Raw genomic sequence first — 13073 nt, 5'->3', positions numbered from 1 at the left:
TCGTTTTCTTTCCGGATGTCAAATGTTTCAGAATGTACAACTTCCAGTGCTTCTTTCAAGAGGTTGATGCTTTTATTTCCTCAGACGACTGTTTGATTATGTGAATGATGCTGCGCTGTACCTGACTTAAGGTCAAGTCGTTTGATGCATCTCCCATTGCAAGCTTCTTTGGCGGATGTGCTTTGGACGGTGTGTTTGGAAAAGAGTCACATTCACCTCCTTTTTTGCTTCGGCAAGTGTAGGAGTGTGTGTCATCAATAAGTCTTTTTTCCGTCATCTTTCGAACCTCCACGTCCATCACTTCGGGAACTGTCAAATCCATGGTAAGTTAACTCAAACTCTTCTGTAGAATTAAGGAAATGCCAGAACTAGCAGTAAACAACATGAATTTATGCTAGAATCTCAGTAACACATAAGACAAGTGTGACTTATTTCTTATATCAACATTAGTAAGATATACCCGAAGTTTATTCTACGCAGCCATGCAAATACAACTAGTCATGCCGCCATCTTGAATCGACTTCTCAACCTACTGCCCTTCTTTAGCCAATCAGTAAAGTGACGTCACTGATGTGCGACTCTGCCGGTTAGTATTTGAACCTGTCTGTGTAAGTAAGTGAGAAGATGGGCGATTACACACAGCTACATGTAATCGATATCAATGTATACGTTAGTTAGGTGACTTAATTGTCCAAGGAATCAGTTGTAATATGTCTAAAATAGTTCTTAAATGTTCCAGTTGTTTTGTGCAGGTGTGGAGGGCATTGCTTTCCTCCTAGAAGAGCAGAGTGCTGAGGTTCTGCTTACAGAGACTAAGTGGATGTTTTGACCACAGGCACAGTTTAGGACACACACTGACCCAAACTCCCCATCCTGAGACTTTGGAGGATATCTGTATTTACTTTTAAACTATGTGCAGCAAATTGTGGAATAAACGTGTTTATAGCATCACTTTGCAATTCATTTAACCCCAAATCCTTCTGCACCTTTTGTGGTGGCATGCAACTCCATAATAACGTTGATCTGTCTCTAACACACAGACAGAAATAAAGAGCCTAGAAATCATTTCTAATTTAAAGACTTATTTTGAGCTTGACTCTGACAAGAAGCCATTTTTATGATATGAATAAACAGCTCTCTCTCTCTCTCTCTGTAACTGCTTTAATAAAACTTTTATTTATTTCTTTTTTTCAACATAGGACAGAACTAGCAGTAACAGCCATCGACACAGAATTATAAAAACTGCAGCAATAAAACTACTGCAGTGGGCAGAAACAGAAGTGCAGGGTCAAATACTTTAAAAACATTATGCAAAAAAAAACACCAACAACTGTATTTTATATATCAAACATGTACATCTTGTATAAACAAGAACACTGCTGTAATGGCAGCCCTGAACATTCAGACTAAAGCTTTTATCTTTCCTGGTTTCTGGAACAGTGTTTATTCTTCTTTTTCCACAGGCAGTCTGCCTCCTGAAAATATCGGGGAAAGAGCCAAAAATGTGATAAAGAGAAAAGCAGCAGACTTTCATATAATCATATAAAACTGAATATCTAGCTTTTATTAACAGTCATCTTGAAAACATTGCATGGGGAATCTATACTTCATTACAGCACCAGCATGCACTTGACCATGTCCTGATCAGTGCATATGTCCGTCTCTGATCCTGCTGACCCTGACCCTGTATCTGACTGACCTGAGCTTGTATCTGAGCCTGTATCTGACCCTGTATCTGACTGACCTGAGCCTGTGGACATGGTGATACAGGACTCTGATTATATCTGGGTTAATACAGAGATCAGAGTAAACACAAGGTGAAGGACATTACTTTAAAGCTCTACATTTCATCATGATGAAACTGAACACATGAGCTTAGTGCTGCTAGTGCACTACTCTACTGTTTGAGCAACAATAATGTTATGCTATGATGCTAATGATTGTACAATGATACACTTGTCCAGTTCATTAAAATACTCTTTAGCATAATAACAGGAGGTTTGACACGATACTACAATAGACACACACATAAGAAATCTTAAATGTATTAATTAAATCTTCTCACCTACTTAAGGCAGGTTCAAACACTAACCAGCAGAGTCGCGTGTCAGTGACGTCACTTTACTGCTTGGCTAGTGAAGGGCAGTAGGTTGAAAAGCAGTGGACCAATGGGGACTTTTATCCCGCGTAATAACAAACACTAGCATGCTTGAAAGAACAAACTAGCATCCTTGCGATACACGTGTTTTATTTTTTTACGAGCACGATATTTTTTTTAAAAGTAAGATTTTTCATTTTACGAGTACGATACTTATGGCGTGGATTTGACGCCATACGCAAAGAAAAAACGGAAACGCAAACTCACATTTCACTGAAAAGCAAAATAAAAGCAGCGTCGCAAATAAATTGAAGTCATTTATATTTTGCAACTCTTTATTTTTGTTTTGCAAAACTTCTCACAAATTTCATTTTTCCGTTTGCAAAACTTTATTTTCTTTGGTAATACATAAATTCTTTTGCGGATATATAACAAAATTATAAACGCAACACTTTTGTTTTTGCCCACATTTTTCATGAGCTGAACTCAAAGATCTAAGACTTTTTCTATGTACACAAAAGGCCTATTTCTCTCAAATATTGTTCACAAATCTGTCTACATCTGTGTTAGTGAGCACTTCTCCTTTGCTGAGATAATTCATCCACCTCACAGGTGTGGCATATCAAGATGCTGATTAGACAGCATGATTATTGCACAGGTGTGCCTTAGGCTGACCGCAATAAAAGGCCACTCTAAAATGTGCAGTTTTATCACACAGCACAATGCCACAGATGTCGCAAGTTTTCAGGGAGCGTGCAATTGGCATGATGACTGCAGGAATGTCCACCAGAGCTGTTGCCCATGAATTGAATGTTCATTTCTCTACCATAAGCCGTCTCCAAAGGCGTTTCAGAGAATTTGGCAGTACATCCAACCGGCCTCACAACTGCAGACCACATGTAACCACACCAGCCCAGGACCTCCACATCCAGCATCTTCACCTCCAAGATCAGCTGTCCAGGTGAGACCAGCCACCCGGACAGCTGCTGCAACAATTGGTTTGCACAACCAAAGAATTTCTGCACAAACTGTCAGAAACCGTCTCAGGGAAGCTCATCTGCATGCTCGTTGTCCTCATCGGGGTCTGCAGTTCGTCGTCGTAACCGACTCGAGTGGGCAAATTCTCACATTCGATGGCGTATGGCATTTTGGAGAGGTGTTCTCTTCATGGATGAATCCCGTTTTTTTCTGTACAGGGCAGATGGCAGACAGCGTGTATGGTGTCGTGTGGGTGAGCGGTTTGCTGATGTCAATGTTGTGGATCGAGTGGCCCATGGTGGCGGTGGGGTTATGGTATGGTCAGGCATATGTTATGGACAACGAACACAGGTGCATTTTATTGATGGCATTTTGAATGCACAGAGATACCGTGACGAGATCCTGAGGCCCATTGTTGTGCCATTCATCCACGACCATCACCTCATGTTGCAGCATGATAATGCACGGCCCCATGTTGCAAGGATCTATACACAATTCCTGGAAGCTGAAAACATCCCAGTTCTTGCATGGCCAGCATACTCACCGGACATGTCACCCATTGAGCATGTTTGGGATGATCTGGATCGGCGTATACGACAGCGTGTAACAGTTCCTGCCAATATCCAGCAACTTCACACAGCCATTGAAGAGGAGTGGACCAACATTCCACAGGCCACAATCAACAACCTGATCAACTCTATGAGAAAGAGATGTGTTGCACTGCGTGAGGCAAATGGTGTTCACACCAGATACTGACTAGTTTTCACACACCCCCCTGGACCCCCCAGTACAGTAAAACTGCACATTTTAGAGTGACCTTTTATTGTGGCCCGCCTAAGGCACACCTGTGCAATAATCATGCTGTCTAATCAGCATCTTGATATGCCACCCCTGTGAGGTGGATGGATTACCTTGGCAAAGGAGAAGTGCTCACTAACACAGATTTAGACAGATTTGTGAACAATATTTGAGAGAAATAGGCCTTTTTTGTACATAGAAAAAGTCTTAGATCTTTGAGTTCAGCTCATGAAAAATGTGGGCAAAAACAAAAGTGTTGTGTTTATAATTTTGTTTAGTGTATGTGGCATTGAATTGACTCCATACACACCAGCCTCCCCACATGATCTTTTCAAAAATGTTACACACATTCACAGATATACACCAAGGCAAAACTTTCAAAAGGAATAACACTGAAGTCAAGCTCAGGATTAAACACCAAAAAAATCACAAAGAGCTCCTGCACATAAATCTACAGCTCTCAGTTTCTTCTGGAGTCTGATCAACATGGTAGAAGCTGGGGAGTAAAAAGCAGAGTAAGTGTTCTGCTAATGTAGGAATAATTCACCTCAATGAAATAAAAGGTGAACAAAAATGCCTCGGGTAAGATTAAAGAAGTTCAAGCCATTATTATTATTATTATTATTAGTACAGCGCCCCTGGAACAGGCAGGGTTAAGGGCCTTGCTCAATTGCCCGACAGTGGAGCTTAGTGGGGCTGGGGCATGAAACCTGACCTTCTTATCAACAACTTAAAGCCTTAATCACTTGAGCTTGACTTGTAATGGGTAGAAACGCATGAACGGAAGCCCCCCCCCCTTTTGTTTGGTTGTTTTCATTTTCTTCCTTGTTCCAGGTATGAATATTTGTTTGATTGATCCTGCTTTGAGTTCATCCATGGGTTGGTTTTTGTAGGCGCAAATTAGTATAATTATGAAAATAATAATTACACATCAAAATTACAAGGGTTACACTTTATACATTCACAAGTACGAAGTAGCTTAGTTCATAGAAATGCAGATTCTAAATCCCACCTCTAGATGGTGCCTGTCTCATTCAGGGACAACAGTCACACAGATCATGCTTAGGCAAAGTGAAGAAGCGTCATTAAACACAAAACCTGAGTTTATGTTTGTGCTGATTGTTTTCATTCTTCTTCAACAATATAGAAATCCAGCTCGGTATTACTCTAATCCGACCGCCTTGGTCTAAGCGAGTAACAATTTGGGGGCTTGTATGGGATTAGCACTGCCTAGCACCTTTGGGACCAGTCGATTGAGTTACAGATCCCAGCACTCCAGTCATGGCTACCCTTTGCCATTTATGCTGAGACATAGAGATGCGACTCCATCAGCTCGTCAGCACTTCAAACACCAAGGCACTCTTCAGACGAGCAGTGGTTAGCCAGGAGGAGTGGGAAGGAATGTTACCAAGTATGGGTGCTACAGTAGTGGAACTCTAAGGTTTGATAGTTGGCTACCTGCGAGGAGAGCAACTACAAAGCCTGGAGAACCAGGGAATGGCCTACAATCTCAGGTTCTGTTCTCTCCAAGGAAGAGAACATTGCATCGGGAGAACCTACAAGCCAGGGTACAGGTAGAGCAAACTCCAGATATACACTTAAGGACTGATGTGATTGTACCCTCAGTGGTATCTGAACAAGTGACTGGTTTAATTAGATTTTCAGATGTAGCATCATATTTGCCACAAAAAGAATTTAAGCTTTTTGGAGGTTAAATTGGTGATTCTAATTCTGACCTAAGCTATAACAGTATTTGTAAACAGATTGATGAAAGATTAGCAGAAAATTTTGTAGAATTTTGTAAAATAGCTTATTTTTAGTATGACAGCAAATTAGTCCAAGGGGTATTCCTTCATTCTTTGTATCAGGGTCTGAATAAACTATACACTTATCTTAGGAGAGACATTAAGCCAGTAATCTCAACACAGTGATGACCAAATCCTAGAACTGATAACCCAGTCTGTGAGTGAAGAGGTTGAGAGACAAAAACACATGGGGTCATGTAGGTCCAAAGTCACTATAGCTAGTGTAACACAGCAGGATAACGGTAATGGGCAGCATGACTTGAAGAGGCACATGGAAGTTACAGCCAATCGGGAGGACATTCACAAATTGTCTACTGAAGTGGCTGCTCTTACCAAAAATGTAGAGAAAGTTGTAATGTCCCTTGGAGCAAATAATCACCAGCCAGCAGATGCTATGGTTTCAAAAGTCCAAAATCAAAATCCTGACCTGAAACTGAGGGTAAATGCAAACAGTGTATAACAGTGGAAGTAACATTTGTACTCATTGTTTTCAATGTGGTCAAACAGGACACAGAGCTATAAGTTGCCTTCTGAAAACAAGCCAAACGGTAAAAGGAATGAGGTCACTGGGGAGGGACCACTAGTGACCGAAGAAAGTCCCAACCTCCTGTAAATGCAACCCAAGACAAAGTGCCATCCACTAAGAGACCATATAGAAGAGATGGTATGAAAACAGAAGGACGAGTAGCAAAGTTGGCAGATGCTGTATGATCACTTGCCACTTAAACGGTGCCCACATTTAGATGCTCTTAGACAGTGGGGCCAAAGTCAGTATTGTTGGATCCAGTACCTCAAGCAAAACTTACCCAATGTCAAAGTCCATCAGCTTAAGTCATTACTAGCAAACATTTAGCTGAAGCTGACTGCAGCAAATGGAACAGCTGTGCCATTTGATGGGTGGGTTGAGGTCCTACTTGTGATGACCAGTGCCAGTCATGGAAACATAGCTATCAAGGTGCCCATGCTGGTAAGCCAAGATGCTTTAGATTGTCCATTAATTGGTTTCAATGTGATAGAAGAGCTAATTAGAGAGAATGGCAGGCTGACAGCTAAAACGAACCTAGTTGACCTCCTCTCACAGGCCATGAATTTGCAAAAGGATACAACTAAAACTCTGGTCAATGCAGTGTGTTTAAACTCACTTCCAAAAGTTCCAGTGAGTCATGCCATAAAGATTGGGAAGATTGGAATTAACATTCCTCGTGGCCAGATCCAGGAGATACACTAGGGCGTTCCCTAGGGGTGGTACAATTATGTTTGAACCAGTTCCTGGAGGAAGTATTCCTGAAAGATTGGAGCTGTTGCCTGCAGTTGTGAACGTACCTCCAGGGGCTTCAAAGAAAGTGAAAATCCTTGTTCAGAACCCGACACATCATGACATTTACCTGCCTCAAAGGTTTTAGGTAACATAGAGCCACTGACAGGCTTTACATCAGTGTGTATACAGCCTCATGCTCAAAGGATGGAAGAACATGAAAATTTCAAACAGAAAAACAGCACAAGTATTCAAGGGCTGGAAAAAAGTGGCACCCACTTGTAGATCTAGAGCATCTGAGGGAACAGGAGCAGCAGATTGTAAGGCAAATGTTGTTTGAGGAGTCTGATGTATTGGCCCATGATGTGGGAAACATTGGGTGTATAGCCAGCCTCCAGTCAACCTTGTAGATAACATTCCAGTTCGGAAATGCTATAACTCTATACCAAAACCCTTGTATAAGGAAGTTAAGGAGTATGTGCAGAATCTTCTGAACCTGGATAAAGAAGTCTTCAACCGTGTTCTCATATCAGAACCGCAAAACCGTACCAGATTGACATCCTCTGTCCAGGATCCAAGACCTTCTGGATAGTTTAGGGGTAACAATTGGTTTTCCATCTTAGATCAAGGGAGTGCTTACCACCAAGGCTTTGTCACAGAAGAGTCGAGACACGTCACCAGAGGTGGACAGTAAAGAAGTACATTTACTTGAGTACTGTACTTAAGTACACTTTTTGAGTATCTGTACTTTACTTGAGTATTATTTTTTCTGGATACTTTTTACTTTAACTTCACTACATTTGAAAGACAAATACTCTACTTTTACTCCACTACATTTCTGTCCAGGTCATTGAGTAGAAAGTAGTTACATTAATCATAGGATGATTTTTTTCACTCTTGTAGCGTCACGTGTTGTAAAGTTCAGTGGTTTTCCATAATTTTTTTAACTCAATTTCTCAATTGATCAATTGCTGACAAAATGGACGAATATATGCTTTGTATATTATACACCACCAACACATTGGTAATGATGTTAGTTAACACACAAAAACGTATGCTGTGTCCTAAATAGTATTCAAAAATAGAATTAGTATGCCCCAAATCGTAGTATACTGAAAAGAGTATTCCAAAAATTCCTGGATGGTCTACTACTTCCGGTAGAAATTCAAAGTGCAGAACAGTGCACACTCTAATGGGTAATATTGCCCACAACGCATTGTACACAGGAGGGAGGAGCCTGGACAATGGTGTAAATGCATATTAAAACGGTGTAAATGAATTGTGGAAATATATATAACTCTTTGTTAAAGCAGTGTTGCTGTTGGCTGGTTGTACAGCTACAGTTGTGTAGCTGGGTTTTAAATCAGGTTAGTTTTTTTTCTGACCAGTCTTCATTTACAGACCATTTGATTGAAATGTTCATGAGTGGATACACATAGATGTGTACAGGTACATGTCAAAATTTAGAATATAATGAAAAAGGCCAATATTTTTTGTTGCTCAGTTCAGAAAGTGAAACCCATATATTATATAGATTCATTACACATAGAGTGAAATATTTCAAGCCTTTATTTCTTGAAATTGTGATGATTATGGCTTACAGATAAGGAAAACCCAAAATTCTGTGTCTCAGAGAATTAGAATATTGTGAAAAAGTTCAATACTGGAAAGTCATGGTGTCAAACCCTAATCAGCTAATTACCTCAAAATACCTGCAAAGGTTTCCTGAGCTTTTAAATGGTCTCTCAGTCTGGGTCAGTAGGCTACACAATCATGGGGAAGACTGCTGACTTGACAGTTGTCCAGAAGACAGTCATTGACACCCTCCACAAGGAGGGTAAGCCACAAAAGGTCATTGCTAAAGAAGCTGGTTGTTCACAGAGTGCTGTATCCAAGCATATTCACAGAAAGTTGAGTGGAAGGAAAAAGTGTGGTAGGAAAAGGTGCACCAGCAAAAGGGACAAGCTTTGTGGAGATGCTGATTTCATTTTCCAGCAGGACTTGGCACCTGCCTACACTGCTAAAGGTACCATAAGCTGGTATTACCACAGTAAGACCATGGTGTTACTGTGCTTGATTGGCCAGCAAACTCACCTGACCTGAACCCCATAGAGAATCTATGCCACGCCGCATTGATGCAAAAGGAGGCCCAACCAAGTATTGAGTGCATAGAAACGAACATACTTTTCAGAAGTCTGACATTTCTCTTTGAAATATCCTTTTTTATTGATCTTATGTAATATTCTAATTTTCTGAGACACAGAATTTTGGGTTTTCCTTATCTGTAAGCCATAATCATCACAATTTCAAGAAATAAAGGCTTGAAATATTTCACTCTGTGTGATGAATCTATATAATATATGGGTTTCACTTTCTGAACTGAGTGATAAAAAATATTGACCTTTTTCATGATATTCTAATTTTTTGAGATGTACCTGTACTTTTTTGTTGGGGGTGGTAGGAGTGTGAAATTAAAAATGAAAATGATTATACCTGTCTTTTTTGTCAATTCAGTTGTTTAATTTCTATAGGTTTTGTAACATTCTAAAAGCTCTTAATTCCACAGATACTACAAACTGGTCAGTATATTCACTAGGTTGCTACAAAAGGTACTGTAAGTATTGCATACAACAATGCAACAATAATAAAACAATGCGTTGACATTTACTTTTGATACTTAAGTACTTTTAAAAATAAGTACTTCTGTACTTTTACTTAAGTAAAAATCTGTCTTTACAACTTTTACTTGTAATGGAGTAATGTTTGACCAGTAGTATTTGTACTTTCACTCAAGTAAGGAAGTTGTGTACTTCGTCCACCTCTGCTGATTTCACAACAATTACTGTATCAGTGAGTGAAGTGTGTACACTTTTATATTATTATCATTTTTTTAATAAAATTTATAAATAGCATGGATCATGAGATATGGGAAAGAGGCCCCCCATACTCTGTCTTTGCATAGGGCCCAAAAATTGGGGCTACACCCCTGCCCTGCATGAACAACACAGGCTTAATTTCATCTTCATGGACGACAATGCTCCAGCTCATTGAGGTTGCATCATTAGGGAACAGCTGCTGGAGGCTGGGTACCTCAAATGGTCTCCAGACCTGAATCCCATAGAAAACCTATGGGATCAGCCGAGTCACCGTGTAGAGGCTCGTAACCCTGCACCCCAGAACCTCAATGACCTGAGGGCCGCCCTTCAAGAAGAGTGGAATGCCATGCCTCAGCAGACAATAAGTCGACTCGTGAACAGCATGAGACGTTGTTGTCAAGCTGTAATTGATGGTCAAGGGCACATGACAAATTATTGAGACATTGAGATTTTTTGTTGTGGTATACCCACCACTGTTGTTGGCTTTTGTTTCAATAAATTGTTTGAGATGAGGAAATCACCATTGCAGCTTCTACTTAAATGCCCGACTTTCATGATATAATATCATTGTAGCGTGAACTTTTTACATTTTCCATAAATTTCACCCAAAAGCCAAATATCCTTAACTTTTTTTGAGTAGTGTATGTTCTCACCACGGCCAGGCTGAATGTTGTGGGGCATCATTGGGTGGGTGAGTTAGCTGACTTTCACTTTGACATAAGATACAGACCAGGAAAGGCAAACACTGATGCTGATACATTGGCAAGATATCCTCTGAAGCTGCAAGATAGCATGAGTGAGCATTGTCACCAAATATCAACCACTGTCACCAAAAATTTGTGTCTGCAGTATGGCAGGGCAGTAAAGCACTTGCAGATGACAATGTTTCTTGGCTAGCTGTATTGCAACATACTCACAGTAAAGGCCCTTCAAAGGGGGAGAGTTCTGTCTCTAGTATCACCCCTGAAAATATCAAGGCTGCTCACCATGAAGACTGTACCATTAGTGAAGTTATCTCATTGAAAGGAAAAGGTTAGGAGCCCAACAAACATGACAGGCATTAGCTAAAAAGGAAAACAAGACAACTTTTCTATGAATGAAATAAGCTGAAAGTGGAGAATGGGATACTGTACCGAGTAAATAATCAATACAAACAGTTGGTACAAACAAACAGTTCCCCAAAAGTTCAAAACCAGGGTGCTGAAATGGGGCATGTGGGAGAAGAGAAAGTTCACCTCGCCCGTGAACGGATCTACTGGCCCTCAGTGCAGAAAGAGATTGAGGAGTAGGTGACGACAAAATGTCCCTGTATTAAGCAAAAGCATCTTCATGTCCATTAAAGGGCACCAACAGTATCCATTTCCTCAAGTGCACCATTTGAACTTGTAAGTGTGGATTTCTTACACCTCAAGCCTAGAAAGGTGGTTATGAGTATATTTTCATTCTCATAGACCATTTCACTTGGTTCGCCCAGGCATATCCAACAAAGAATAAGACTTATTCTTATAAGACTTATTCTTATTCTTATAAGCACTTATTGGTAGAAGGAAGTACACCACATTGTGGAATGCCTTAGAATGTGTACAAGTTCCAACCAGAGACAGGCAGTAAGACTTTCCATGTACTTCATCACAACCTCTTAATGGCCGTTAATAAATTGCCCTTTGGGGAACAGGTGATGGCTTGCAAAGAAAAAAAGAGAGTCAAGCAGGAATATTCCTGTAACCTACAAAAGACAATTCCCTACTACAAATTAGATAATATAGAAAAGATAAGATAATAAGAAAACGAACCATGTTTCCTCGACATCACAGAACCACTCTGATCTCTGCCCAGCTGCCTGACAAGTTCTACCCGGTAAGCAGGTCTGACCAACAAGAGTACAGGGTCAGTGACTCTAGACAGGGATCAGGACTGGAGGGTAGGATGCAGAATAACAGGGGAGATGAGAAATGGGGAGGTGAGGAGGTTTTAGAGGGTTACGAGGCCAAAAGAAGGGTTCACATATGACACGCTGGGTAAACCTTCTTGTAGACCTTGGAGAGCAGAGGTGAAATCCTTATGTGCGGAGCCACCTTTGTTGTTATTGTTACCGTAAAGTCGGAATATAGTAAAAAAAAAAAAAACAAAGTAGGAGAGAGTGTAATGGGTAGAAATGCATGAACAGAAGGACCCCCCCATTAGAATAATTACGAAAAATAATAATTACACATCACAATTACAAGGGTTACATTCATAGCTTTATAAGTGCAAAGTTTTAAAACTGTTACTTCACAGAAATGCAGCTTTTAAATCCCACCTCTAGATGGCGCCTGTTTCATTCGGGGCAAAGCGGAGAAGTGTCATTAAACACGAAGTCTCAGTTTATGTTTGTGCTGATTGTTGTCTTCCTTCTTCAACTATATTGAAATCCAGCTCGGCATTACTCTAATCATTACCGGCTCCGATCCTCTTGGTCTGAGGTGAGTAACAATTCCACCTCCCACCTCCCCAGCCCAACCAAAAACCCACACAAACATCAGCAGTGGAAAATCTTTGGGGATAATGCAGACCCAAAACAACATTTATTCAAGGTGTATATATATATATATATATATATATATATATATATATATATATACACCTGACACAAACCAGACACCTTTGTGAAGATTGTGTACTAACTAAGAGAGCTGTGTAGAAGCGAACACCTCCACTACCTATTTTATATAGTTCATATTATTTCAGGCATGTAAAAATTTGTACATACAGTTTCACAAGTTTAATTACATTATTTATTATACACTTCAACAGAATAATAAGAAAAAGCATGTAACATTAAGTTGTGTTTAATAGAAACCACAATTTATATTATTTAATTATATCCCAAACTGTTAGATGTGTGAAGTTATATTAGAGTTCAATATTTATCTATAGCTTGACAATAAAAATGTGTTTAAATTGAGTCAATTTATTTCATACATTTTAAAGGAATCCTATATAATTATACGTTAAATATAAATATAACAATAATTAAACAGGTGTTGTGCAGAGACAGTTTACATATATAGAGGTAAATATTAGGTCATAGATTGTGACTAGACATGCCTTTAACCTTTCAAAACAACTTTTATCACTTACGATGAACGTGTGTAATAAAAGTCTGTGTGCAAATGTGTGTTTTGTGAAGGCTATTGTGGTGACCTTAGGATGAGTCACTGTGATGATGGGAAGAGAAAGAGGAAAAAGAGTTTAGGCAGCAAAAGGTACAATAACAAAGAATA

The sequence above is a fragment of the Hemibagrus wyckioides genome, linkage group LG10 (assembly GCF_019097595.1).
Source record: "Hemibagrus wyckioides isolate EC202008001 linkage group LG10, SWU_Hwy_1.0, whole genome shotgun sequence".
Classification (NCBI taxonomy): Eukaryota; Metazoa; Chordata; class Actinopteri; order Siluriformes; family Bagridae; genus Hemibagrus; species Hemibagrus wyckioides.
Note: the sequence above shows the minus strand (reverse complement) of the source record.